The sequence below is a fragment of the Amphiprion ocellaris genome, chromosome 2 (genome assembly GCF_022539595.1).
Source record: "Amphiprion ocellaris isolate individual 3 ecotype Okinawa chromosome 2, ASM2253959v1, whole genome shotgun sequence".
In the NCBI taxonomy this organism is placed as follows: Eukaryota; Metazoa; Chordata; class Actinopteri; family Pomacentridae; genus Amphiprion; species Amphiprion ocellaris.
In genome coordinates, this window is record NC_072767.1 from 9,511,104 (window position 1) to 9,525,012 (window position 13,909).

Genomic DNA, 13,909 nt, shown 5'->3' on the forward strand with positions numbered 1-13,909 from the left:
CACAAATTTACCTTTTTGTTTATTTATTTATTTATTTTATTTATTTATTTCCTTATTTATTTATTTCTCTTTATATTTCCACATTTATTTCCTTATTTATTTGTTTAGTTCTTTTTATATTCCCACATTTATTTATTTCTCTTTATATTTCCAAATTTATTTATTTCCTTATTTATTTATTTATTTCTCTTTATATTTCCACATTTATTTCCTTATTTATTTATATTTTATTGTGGCACTCCTGTGACTCCATATGCACCTGTTCAAGAACAAAACAATAAGAATAAAGAAAAAAAAACACACAAGAAAACAAGATATATATATCTATGGGACATATAGAAAAAGGTGATTTTGATGACTTAAAGCCTGAATTTAGTTGTTTTTTCCACTGTACGGCACATAAAATCAGCAAAAGTAGTTCAAGGAGCTTCAGAAGGTTGAAAATCCAGAGATTCATTCTGTTTTCATCTTTTCAGGGTCTGATAAATGGTGTCATTTTGATGGTTCTTTTGATAGGAATATCAATTTTTATTTATGTAATTTTTTATGAACAAAAAGTTTATAATTAAGTTATTAAAAGAGATATTTTTGTTGTTTAGGTTATTCCTCCTCCAAAGAAGCAGAGCCTCGACGGAGTAAAAACTTAAACCACAAAAGTGTTTCATTTCTATTTATCTGCATTTTTCATCTGTCTGCTGCATTCACAGATTACTGCAAATCTAAGTGCAATTATAGTGATTTTATTCAACATTTTAAGACTTTCTGTAAACTCAATCACCGTCTAGAAAAGTGGTCTATCATGGGATGGCTACACCGTTAGCCGTTAGCATGCCTCGTAGCTAATGTTAGCTCTGGTGCTAACAGCAACATGTTTTACATTGAGGTGAAGCCGTCGGCTTGAAGTGACGCAGTGATCAGAAAACTCTTTGTTGTACAATTTGCACACAACCACGCTTTTATCCAAGCTGCCATCGGGAAGATTTTTTAAAAGAAAACTTTCTGTCCTACAAGTTCAATCTCGTCTTCCTTCAGTGTTCACCAGTGCCTGACTTCACTCAGTGCTTCCTGTGCTTCTTCTTCATGGCTACAAACAGACTTTAGGTTCATTACCGCCACCTACTGGGCTGGAGTGTTCATCAGAGTTACTGGTGCCAGAAATGAGGGAACTGAGGAGGGTGCAATTAATTGCATTATTATTTTTAATGCGTTATTTTGGCTGTAATTAATTAATCGAAATTAACGCGTTAAAGTCCCAGCCCTAATATATATATATATATATATATATATATATATGTTAAGTCGAAGTGTACACGGCAGAGTGGATAGGATTTGCAGGTTGATCGTCTATTGAGTCTACTGTTTTAGGTTCAGCAAGCAGATAGCCTGTGGGAACAAGCTCTTCCTCATCCTCTCTGTTTGCCTTCAGGCAGTGGTAAGGCCGCCCTGACGGCAGCAGAGAGAACAGTCTGTGGGTGGGCTTGCTTGCAATCTTCCTGGCCTTTAACCTGCAGTGTTTGATATAAATGTCCTGCAGGTTGGGGAGGGTGGTTCTGAGAGAGAGCGCTCAGCCAAGCGGACCACCCTCCTCAGAGCCAAGAAGTCCTGCTGGGTGCTGCTGCCCATCCAGGTGTTGATACTCCCAGCCAAAACATTCTCAATGGTGCAGGTGTAAAAGTTCCTGAGCACCTTGAGAGGGAGCTTAAAGTCCCTCAGGCATCTGAGGTGGTAGAGACGCTGTCGAGCTTTCTTCACCAGAGTGTTAATGTGACAGGACCATGTCAGGTCCTGCGTGATGCTAACACCCAGGTACTTGAAGCTCTCCACTCTTTCCACCTCTGTCCCATTGATCCTGAGTGGGTGGTATGCCCTCCACCACTGTTCCCTCTAAGCTGCGCGCGTGCGCAATTGCGCACTGCTGACATGGTCTCCGCGCACAGAAAATCTGCGCTGCACACAAAAAAAAAAAAATCCAACCTGAATTGAAAATAAAATAAACACATAACAATTCATTCTGTGCTATTTTTCAATGTGAGTCAGTGAGTGACCAGTGACTGGCTGCTCCAGCCAATGATGCGATTCACATACGTATTTATGCAGCTAATAAACATCACTGACAGGCGTCCGTATGTGCAGCCACCGTTGTTCTAGCTGGCAGAGCGGTGTGGCCATAGACTTTATATACAGTCTATGAGTGTGGCCGATGTGGAGTGAAGACACGCTAATGATGCTAAGTGCTGCTTGTGTTGACCCTTTATAATAATGGCAAAACGAACGGGCAGTGGCACATCCCATCACCAAGCCAAAGTAAAAAAGAAATGCAATTCTTTTAAGATGGAATGGTTGTCGGAGTTGGGGTTGCCACCCGTCCCTTAAAATATGGAATCGTCCTTTATTTGACAATTAATTGTTGCGTCCCGTATTGAATCACTATGGAACGCAAATTGATCCATATTTTCATAAATGTCCCATACACGTCTGTCACACACTCATCAGAACTGCATAGTGAACAAAATAAAACACAGGAAATATTAAGGGCAGCCAGTTTCATCTTCATAGGACCTATGTAACGAGGACCCGATGCGAGGTCCAGCGGATAAACTTGTCTGTGTCTGGTCCTGCCCGGTCCTATGGTCCTGTCATGGGTTGCCAGGTTACAGACGGTGCTGCGCACTGCTCCTGTGCATTTAAAAATGTCTACACCCGAAACTCCACCACGTCCAAAGAAGCAAAAACATTTGCAAATGTACAGACGTGAGTGGGAAGAGTGGAACCCCTGGCGATGGGTACAGGGCTGTAAACTGTGTTTTCTGTTGCTCATAGACTGGCTGAAGTAAGGCAGCATTAGGGGACCAACATGTAAGAAAGATGAGAACAGAGAGAACCCAACCAACAGGCCACAGTTTATCATCCCCAATCATCACCTGAAGTCGATATGATAAGGGACATCAGTATATGGTTGTGAATTTACCACAGGATGCTTATAATCATGCTTATGTGGCCATAGACTCTACAGTATTTTAGTGACTCAATAAATGCCTAAGTTGTTCTTTTAAATGCTTTTTAGTTTTTAATAAACATTTATTTAATAGCCTATATGTGATCAATAAAAGGCCTTTCCCTATCTAAAGAAAAATTCACTCAGAACTCTATGTTAACAGTACTAAATAAATCAATAAATACATGCATACACACATAAATAAGTTAATACAATAACTGTGTTAAGATTTAGATTTAGATGAAAAAAATGTCTGTAGAGAATTTCTTTGTAAAGTATTCTGCATTCAGTTGTTTATGTTGTTGCAGAATCCAGTATTGCACGCTGGTTGGTCATTCCATTTTATTAGTATGGTTTCACTGTTTAAAATGATGCACTTCTTTTCAGACATAACCTGTGATCATAAAACAATACAAAATGTTTTGTTCCGTGTTAATAATGCACTTAAAGCTTTAAGTATGGCTAAATGCTTTTTTCAAAATTAAACATACCACTCCTTGGGTGGTAGTGGCCCCAAGTTCGGTAAAGTTGGAAAGATATTCACAGATTCAGACTTCCAGCATCAGTAACTAGTTAGATATAGGTTGTCAAAACATAAACGGTGCCTCTTTCCCATCATTGTAACGCAGACAATGTGCTACAAGCCCAGTTTTATCAAAAGTAGCTGTCTTTCAAGCTGCACATATAACACTGGTGTCTATGGAGTGACCAGGGTCCATCTGCAAATTGCAAAACCACTGCAACAGCAAAGAGAGACACAAATATTCAATAACTTCACTCTTATGCATTTTAGTGTCACCAGAATCACTGCAGCCTTCAACTGGCTCCGGTTGACAAAGTTTTTAACAGAAATGTAAATGTTGTAATTTATTCTTTTAATAAACCATGTAACTTGAATGGATGCGATGCTGGTGTGACCACAGTGCACATGTCTGATGTTGCTCACAGTGGTCCAAGGGACGCTCAGGGAGTTTGTGTGTTTGCTCACACTCATGAAAAATTAGAGGGAACATTGTCCTCCACCTGTGTATGTGATTTTTTCCCTTCCCCAGTGTATAGACTCTCACCCTCACGTTCTTTGCCAGTTCGTCATCTGTTATCTTGTTAGGTTTCGAGCCCTTTTCTGTGTGAGATTTCCTCAGTGTTACCTACATGTCTGGTTTCCTTGTTGTTTGCTATTACTTATTCCATGTTTTTCGTTCTATTTTTGATTTACTCTTGCTTGTTCCCTGTGCTTTTGGTTTCTATTGTTTGTGATTAAAATTCTTGTTCATTTTACTCCAGTTGTCTGTCTGCATTTTGGGCCCTTCACTCTCTGTTTTTCCCATGGCACTATGAACCAGTCAAAGCTGGAACTTGCAGTCACCGTGCTTAGAGTAGAGTCTTGAAATTACAACCTATGTTTGATCATTTCGTTATTCACTTTCAAAGCCCCATGGGCATTCAGGGCAAGTTAATGACAGTTACAGGTCTGGAGTTTACAATGTTTTCAATGTCCTGGATTTTAGTCCAACCAGGCATGGCATAAATTCTTTTACAAACAGAAACAAGGCATTGTTTGCCATACTAGGTTTCCCTCTTGCGCAGGACCCAACTCTAGGGCTGGACAGCCACCAGTCCACTAACCCCAGCTAGCTGACCAGTCAGCCAATGGTGGACCACAGAACTGGCCGACTCATTTGATCCCCAAGTTTCAAAGGAGCCACCTTCTGGAAGACCTTCCAGAAAGAGATGTGGTCCCCAGCACTCAGGCCTCACCGCTTTCCAGCATCGCTCTGCTGCCTGTCTTCTGCTTTCTGGCAGTTGTGGAGAATGGAAAAATCTAGCAACTTACAAATAACAGATTTTCTGTTAGGGTTTCCTTAGTACTGTGAATGGGTTTGCCTAAAAGCCACCTTGCATAAAAAACCCCTCTGTGTCAGTCAGATGATGGATAAATGGATTGTGAGGTAGGGAGAGAAACAGGTCAAACTGACACAGAACTTCTTTTGTTTCATAGCTGAATTTAAATTAGTCTGATTTTGTTCAACAATATACATGCCAGTATTCACTAAGTGCTGTTTAACAAGATGTGGACCTACTTGAGATAAGCTGTCACATTAAAACAGCTGGCAAACTCAAGTTACACTATTGAGCTAGCTAGCTTGGTTTGAGTAGAATATCAAAGCAAGTCATGTTACAGCATGGCTATGTGATGTAAGCTAGACTGGCCATTTCCAGCTATAACATTAATGTCTGTGTAGATTTTAATACTGTAGAATGTAAATTAAGTCCAATTTAAAACAACTGGCCCATATATATATCAATTAATGCATAGTAATATTCTCTCTTCCTTTAGTGGCAGCCTAACACCATACTCATAAACATGAAAATGCACAGTTCTATCATCACCTAGTTGTTTTGCACACTCAAACATTAAGAGCACAGAGATATCACCATGGATCACACTTTGTTGTTTATCACATATCAATCATAGGCCTACTCATTAGCCTCTGTAACATTGTTTTTGATTCAAATATAGACTTTTGTATGGAATATTTTACAAGTCACTGTTGCTATTCCACATGTGCACCCAAGGCAACCTAAAACCACAGAACAATGTCACTCCACATTACAAATGTTTCATCCCTGATTACATTCATAAGAATTACTTGTTCTTACACAGTAAATACACCTTTCATATGTTTCTTATTAGCATCTAGTTTGATGTGTGCAGGAAAATGTGCTTTATCTTTAAATGAGATGAACAGAGAAAGGAACATTTGGAACAAGCATCTATACATTACACATGCTTGTTTAATGTATACGCTTGTTTCACTGATGATATATATGGACTTGCTCCACATCCTTAAAATGAATTTAATAAGCAGGGTTGACAGTGGCAGCGTCCAACAGCCACCACTAGAGAGTAGTGTGAGATACCATACATAAATATCTGACATTTTGTAGTGAGTAGAACAAAACCTTCCTGACATCTGTATCACAGTGTCATTACACTGTCGGTTACAAAAAAAGGCAATGCCTAGACATAGTCGAAACTTTTCCACGTGTAATATAAACCAAACTGTTCTCCATGTGCCTCTGTCTCAAGAAACAAATGCATGGTAAAAATGTCTCGACAGAATACCATGTTCAACACAGTCCCCTAAAGCTCTGTGTCCTTCCTGTCTATAAAATGAGACAAGTATGACAACAAAAACATAAAAACATAATTTACTATATTTCGTGTCTCTAAGTCAAAGAAAGCAGTACAGTTTAGGCCAAACAGCACCACCTTTATCCTCTGTTAGTCAGAACTGTATAATGTTACGCACCTGTCTAGGGGGAAGGTGCGCAGCATAATGTTTGTTTTTAAAAAAAATAAAATAAAATAAAAAAAAATAAGGTGGAATATTTTCCCAGTCCCCAAAAATGATGAACAGTTCCGTTGAAAAATTACAAAAGGTTTATTTACAATCTTCTACAAATCAAAGAGGCCACCACATGGGCTATTCATTCAAGCAAAAAAACACAAAATAATTGGATACAAATTAAAGAGGCATTTTAGCACTCAAACAAAAGATCCTATCCAACAAAACCACAACTTCTACAAAAATAAACCCAAGTCTAACAAACAAAAAACAGACTATCTTAATCTAACCAAAAAACACGGGTATCAAGGCAAAAGTTTGGAGTCTGGGAAAAAACAAAGGGTGCTGCTGTCAGAGAGGCTCCCCTCCTCACTGCCAGCTGCCAAGATTTAAAATGGTTTACAGCCAATCAGCGCTGGGTCCGCCTTGCCACCAATCAGCTCCTGCACACAAAGATCCACAGACAAACACAACACCCACTACAAACCAACAGGACGAACAGACCACTTACACAGAAAACAAGGACGAGACAAAGATCTACAGACAAACACAAAACACCCACTCCCAGAAAACAAAACAATTCAAAACTAAAAACACAACATTACCAAAATACGGCCACAGCCGTAACAATAATTATATATTTAAAAAATAATTTGTTGAGTTTCCTCTAACAGTTGAACAGAATATTTCCAGCTGTGGTGGTTGGATGAGTAATAATGTTAAGAAATCCAGCCCTAACCTTCTACACTCCCATCCAAAAATATTGGAACCGTGAGACCAATTTCTTTATTTCTTCTGTAGACTGAAAACATTTGGTTTTGACATCAGCAGATGAATGTGAGACAAGAGATCAACATTTCAGCTTTTATTTCCAGGCATTTACATTTATTTTAAAAAGCTATTAAAACCATGTACATCCTTTCCTACTTTCCATTCACAAGAAATTCTACCAAAGATGACTTAAAAGATCTTCAATATTTATTTGTTTATTTAATGTTTACTTGTATAATAAATGTTTGCTTCTATGTAGCATGAACTGATGCCATACAGGAGAACATTTTTTTCAGAAACTAATTTGCACTGTCCATACATAGTTCACAGTGTGGTCTTTGTCTGAGTGCCTAACCTAAGTTCTCCTGCTATTGTGCCATAGGTTTCCTGTTACTAAAGAGTCATGTTGCAGTCAGGTGCTACCCTGAGGGAAGGAGGGAGTGAAGCCAAGCAGAGAGAATGGAGGAGGAGGAATGGCGAGGCAAACTGCCCAGTAAGAGATAAAGGCTGCAATGACCTGAAAAACTAGACAAAAAACACACTGAGGTGCACACACCCACACACACCCCTATGTACGGTTACTGAAAAACCTTTTACAGGATGGCTGAGACTCTACATAGACTCACATACAGTGCCCTACTATGACTGAACAAATTTTGAGGAACAGTGCATGTTGTTGCAAGAAGCATTAATATAGATAACTGATTGATGTCTTTATGCAGACATCCACATGATTCATTGCTTCACCAACTGTATGGTATAAAACATACTGTGTACTTGAAAAAGATTTTTATTTTCATTTGAGGAAAATGTGAGATTCTTTTTTTGCTTGCTGTGACTTTTTTTGTATACTGTGTAATTCCTTTTACTTATATGATCTCAATGCATTTTGTAACACTGACTCGTCGACAATAATACGGTCCCCAGAGTAGATGGATTATGTTCAATTTGTCATTTCTTACTATAAAATAAGAAATGCTGTTGTCGCTTATAAATTAATGCTATACTAAATATTATGCGGTCCCTGGGATGCAGTAGATGAGGTCAAACACACACACACACACACACACACACACACACACACACAGTATTTTGTAAACCTGTTCTTGCTCACCTGATAACTTTACTATAGGTCCCAATCGCCTATTCCTCACATTGATAATTATGGGACCTCATCATCCTGTGCAACATTTATTCCTCTTCTAAGTCTATCCTTGTTTCCTTTAAGTTTGCCTATTCACCATTTAATTTGAGTGGCATGTCATCAGCTTTTCCCTCACAAAACACATAAAACACTTGACTTTTGTGCATTACCACTATATTTGTTCTTTTCAATAGCTTTACATTTTGAGGCATATTTAAAGTATCCCATTATATCCTGGGACCTGGTTCAGCTGTAGAATAGCATCCCTTTACACGTAACCTGGCATTAGGAGCTGGTGTTGACCTCCAGAATTAAAATTAATTGTAAAAGATCAATAGCAACAAGAAAATCATGAGTGACCCCTTTACCTCACAAGCCATAGCTCAGTTTAAGTTGCTGTTGTACACACGTGGACAAAATTGTTGGTACCACTCGGTTAATGAAAGAAAAACCCACAATGGTCACAGAAATAATTTGAATCTGACACAAGTAATAATAAATAAAAATTCTATGAAAATTAACCAATGAAAATCAGATATTGCTTTTGAACCATGGTTCAACAGAATTATTTTAAAAAATAAACTCATGAAACAGGCCTTGACAAAAATGATGGTACCCTTAACTTAATATTTTGTTGCACAACCTTTTGAGGCAATCAGTGCAATCAAACGATTTCTGTAACTGTCAATGAGACTTCTGCACCTCTCAGCAGGTATTCTGGTCCACTCCTCATCAGCAGACTGCTCCAGTTGTCTCAGGTTTGAAGGGTTTCTTCTCCAGACACCATGTTTCAGCTCCTTCCACAGATGTTCAATAGGATTTAGATCAGGGCTCATAGAAGGCCACTTCAGAATAGTCCAATGTTTTCCTCTTAGCCATTCTTGGGTGTTTTTAGCTGTGTTTTGGGTCATTATCCTGTTGCAAGACCCATGAGACCAGGCCTGAGACCAAGCTCTCTGACACTGGGCAGCACATTTCTCTCTAGAATACCTTGATAGTCATGAGATTTCATTGTACCCTGCACAGATTCAAGACACCCTGTACCAGATGCAGCAAAGTAGCCCCAGAACACAACAGCCTCCTCCATGTTTCACAGTAGGGACAGTGCTCTTTTCTTGATATGCTTCATTTTTGCATCTGTGAACATAGAGCTGATGTGCCTTGCCAAAAAGTTCCAGTTTTGTCTGGTCTGTCCATAGGACATTCTCCCAGAAGCTTTGTGGCTTGTCAACATGCAGTTTGTAAAATTCCAGTCCAGGCTTTTTTATGATTTGTTTTCAACAATGGTGTCCTCCTTGGTCGTCCCCCATGAAGTCCACTTTGGCTCAAACAACTCCTTGGTCGTCCCCCATGAAGTCCACTTTGGCTCAAACAACGACGGATGGTGCGATCTGACACTGATGTATCTTGACCTTGGAGTTCACCTTTAATGTCTTTAGAGGTTGTTCTGGACTCTTTTCTTACCATTCGTATTATCCAGTGTTAATTTTGTCAACAAGAACTTAAACGAAAGCTTTTCGTTGATGATCCTTTTTCCGTGACAAATTTGTGATGAGAACATACAGTGGGTATGGAAAGTATTCAGACCCCTTTAAATTTTTCACTCTTTGTTTCATTGCAGCCATTTGCTAAAATCAAAAAAGTTCATTTTATTTCTCATTAATGTACACTCAGCACCCTATCTTGACAGAAAAAAACAGAAATGTAGAAATTTTTGCAAATTTATTAAAAAAGAAAAACTGAAATATCACACGGTCATAAGTATTCAGACCCTTTACTTTGACACTCATATTTAACTCACCTGCGGTCCATTTCTTCTGATCCTCCTTGAGATGGTTCTACTTCTTCATTGGAGTCCAGCTGTGTTTAATTAAACTGATTGGACTTGATTAGGAAAGGCACACACCTGTCTATATAAGACCTTAAAGCTCACAGTGCATGTCAGAGCAAATGAGAATCATGAGGTCGAAGGAACTGCCCAAGGAGCTCAGAGACAGAATTGTGGCAAGGGACAGATCTGGCCATGGTTACAAAAGAATTTCTGCAGCACTCAAGGTTCCTAAGAGCACAGTGGCCTCCATAATCCTTAAATGGAAGAAGTTTGGGACGACCAGAACTCTTCCTAGACCTGGCCGTCCAGCCAAACTGAGCAATCGTGGGAGAAGAGCCTTGGTGAGAGAGGTAAAGAAGAACCCAAAGATCACCGTGGCTGAGCTCCAGAGATGCAGCAGGGAGATGGAAGAAAGTTCCACAAAGTCAACTATCACTGCAGCCCTCCACCAGTCGGGCCTTTATGGCAGAGTGGCCCGACGGAAGCCTCTCCTCAGTGCAAGACATATGAAAGCCCGCATAGAGTTTGCCAAAAAACACATGAAGGACTCCCAGACTATGAGAAATAAGATTCTCTGGTCTGTTGAGACCAAGATTGAACTTTTTGGCGTTAATTCTAAGCGGTATGTGTGGAGAAAACCAGGCACTGCTCATCACCTGCCCAATACCATCCCAACAGTGAAACATGGTGGTGGCAGCATCATGCTATAGGAGTGTTTTTCAGCTGCAGGGACAGGACGACTGGTTGCAATTGAAGGAAAGATGAATGCAGTCAAGTACAGAGATATCCTGGAAGAAAACCTCTTCCAGAGTGCTCTGGACCTCAGACTGGGCTGAAGGTTCACCTTCCAACAAGACAATGACCCTAAGCACACAGCTAAAATAACAAAGAAGTGGCTTCAGAACAACTCTGTGACCATTCTTGACTGGCCCAGCCAGAGCCCTGACCTAAACCCAATTGAGCATCTCTGGAGAGATCTGAAAATGGCTGTCCACCAACGTTCACCATCCAACCTGAAAGAACCGGAGAGGATCTGCAAGGAAGAATGGCAGAGGATCCCCAAATCCAGGTGTGAAAAACTTGTTGCATCATTCCCAAGAAGACTCATGGCTGTACTAGCTCAGAAGGGTTCTTCTACTCAATACTGAGCAAAGGGTCTGAATACTTATGACCGTGTGATATTTCAGTTTTTCTTTTTTAATAAATTTGCAAAAATTTCTACATTTCTGTTTTTTTCTGTCAAGATAGGGTGCTGAGTGTACATTAATGAGAAATAAAATGAACTTTTTTGATTTTAGCAAATGGCTGCAATGAAACAAAGAGTGAAAAATTTAAAGGGGTCTGAATACTTTCCGTACCCACTGTAAATTTAAGAAGCACTGACAACAAAAATTAAAACGAAATCTCTGTTCATTATCAACTGACGAGTAAAGACGTGACGAAAAACACTGGCTGGCCGGACAATCTGGATTACAACCATCCTCTATGCCTAACTCTCAGTGTATCTTTCTGATTGGCACTCACATTAACGCATTAATAATTTTCAATTCTCAGATGGAGGGGGGGGGGCTAAAAATACTAATGCGTTAATGTGTTAGCTGTAGTGGAGAGAGGTATGGAGTGAATGGAGGGAGCGGTGACAGTAAGAAAGCTGTGAATCAGATCAATAACAGGTTATTAACCCCGCCAACAAGGTTATGTTTTAAACAGCGTTTATCTCTCTGTCTGTTTGTTTGTTAGCAAGATACCTCAAAAAGTTATGAACGGAATTTCATGAAGTTTTCAGGAAATATAGACTATGGCACAATGAACAGATGATTAAATTTTGGTTATGTTCTTAACTCCATGTGTTTAGACATTGCACCAGATGTTTGTTTTTTTTTACTTGTTCTACAACTTTATGGCCTGCACTACAAAATTCTCAGCTACCCCAGCACTAGTGTTATGGTTAATGGTTGTAATCTTATTTGAGATGACTGTGTTCTTTGTTTTAGGCTGCAACTCAGATTGCTATAGGTTACTACATAGATATGATCGTGAAATAATTCAGGCAGTACAAGTAACACCTTTTTTCCTCTTGGCCCTTCAGATTCCAGAGACTCTGACTGTACCTGTACTGCAGAAAATGGACAGTGAAAAGGAAAAACAACAGCCAAAACAGACAACAATTCCAAACATGTTCACTTCCACATTAAAGTACCATCCAGATGGTAAAGAACAAAAGACAAGAGAGACAGCTCTGGCATTGTGGATAGGTCGTTCTGGTCTTCCAGTTCGCACAGTGGAAGACAAGGACTTCATTAAAATGATGGAAGTGGTTGACAAGAGTTTTGTGATCCCCAAAAAAAACAAAATGAACAACCTCATTGAGAGCATTTACAAGGATGAAAAGGAGAAGTATAAAAAGAGACTGGCTTCTGCACACAAGATTACAATTGGCCTTGACATTTGGACAACCGAGGGACTTTATGCTTCCTTCCTTGTTATAAGTGCATCCTATTTTTGCACTATCCCGAACAAACCTGAGCACATACTACTAAGTCTCGAACAAATCTCTCATCCACATACTGCTAGTTCTATCAGAGCATGTGTTGACAAGTGCACTGAGATGGGGGATACCAGACAACAAGATCCTTACAGTGATCACAGACAATGGGAGCAACATGGTTGCTGCACTTAGACCAGAGGAGGAAGAGGTGCTTAGCTCTGCAGACGAAGACGAGGGGAGCAGTGATGAAGAGCAAGAGGGGAGCAGTGAGGGAGAGCAAGAGGAGGAAAGGTAAGACATGATGGAGTTAGTCTTATCACTTCAGTTCATTGTATTGTTTCATGACAGAACATTTGTTTTACAGCAAAATACATAGAACATAATAAAATCAGAAATACAAGACTACTCATGCAATACTTATAAATAGTGTGGTCACAAAATATTCCTGAACAGATTTATCAGTATTAGCTAATACTATATTAACTAATTTAATTTAATTTTGTATACTTTTGTTAGTCAAAATACTCATATGTTTTATTTTGAGGTATGTGTACACATTTTCCATTAAATAAATAAATACTGTCTGTTTTTCAGGTATGGAGGCTTTACGGCGCGAACATGCTGCTTTGTTCACACCCTGCAACTGGTTGTCAACATGATCCACAAGGACGCCTCTGTTATTCGTCTGTTGGAAAAGATGAAAGCCATTGTGAAACAGTTTCGTAGGTCTTCAGTTGCAATGGAGAAACTTCACCACCCAGAGATGGTGAAGTTGTGGACTTGCGCTAATTCCCAGCTGTGTGACAAGATTGTCCAGCACATTTCAAATGGTTTCACACCTTCTTCAGGTGAAGGATTCTGTGGCCCAGGTTACTGATGAGATGGGATGGGATTGGCTCCTCCCAATCTTCTTAAGAAGATTGGAGTTTTATTCTTGCAGGTTGTAAGTGGTCTGTACAGATATACAGAAAATAAACAAGATCTTGTGAAGAACATGATTATGGATTGCACTTTTTCTGACAGGCCTGAGACATTTTTTATTATGCAAGACTAATATGGTAAATTTTTAGTTTAGATGATTAAACACAGTTGTAGATATGTTTACAATGGAGTTTTTACCATGACAAACATCCTTTTGCAAAATCTATTACAGTATAACAAAACTATCAAAAGACGAAAATAAGGCTAAAAATGAGACTAAAACTAAAACTTATTTCCACGGACTAAATTTTAACTAAAACAAAATAAAACTAAAAGGCTAAAATGTGACATTAACTAAATCCAGTCTTTGGTGAGTGAGTAAGACTAAAATTAAATTTAAAACTCTTGT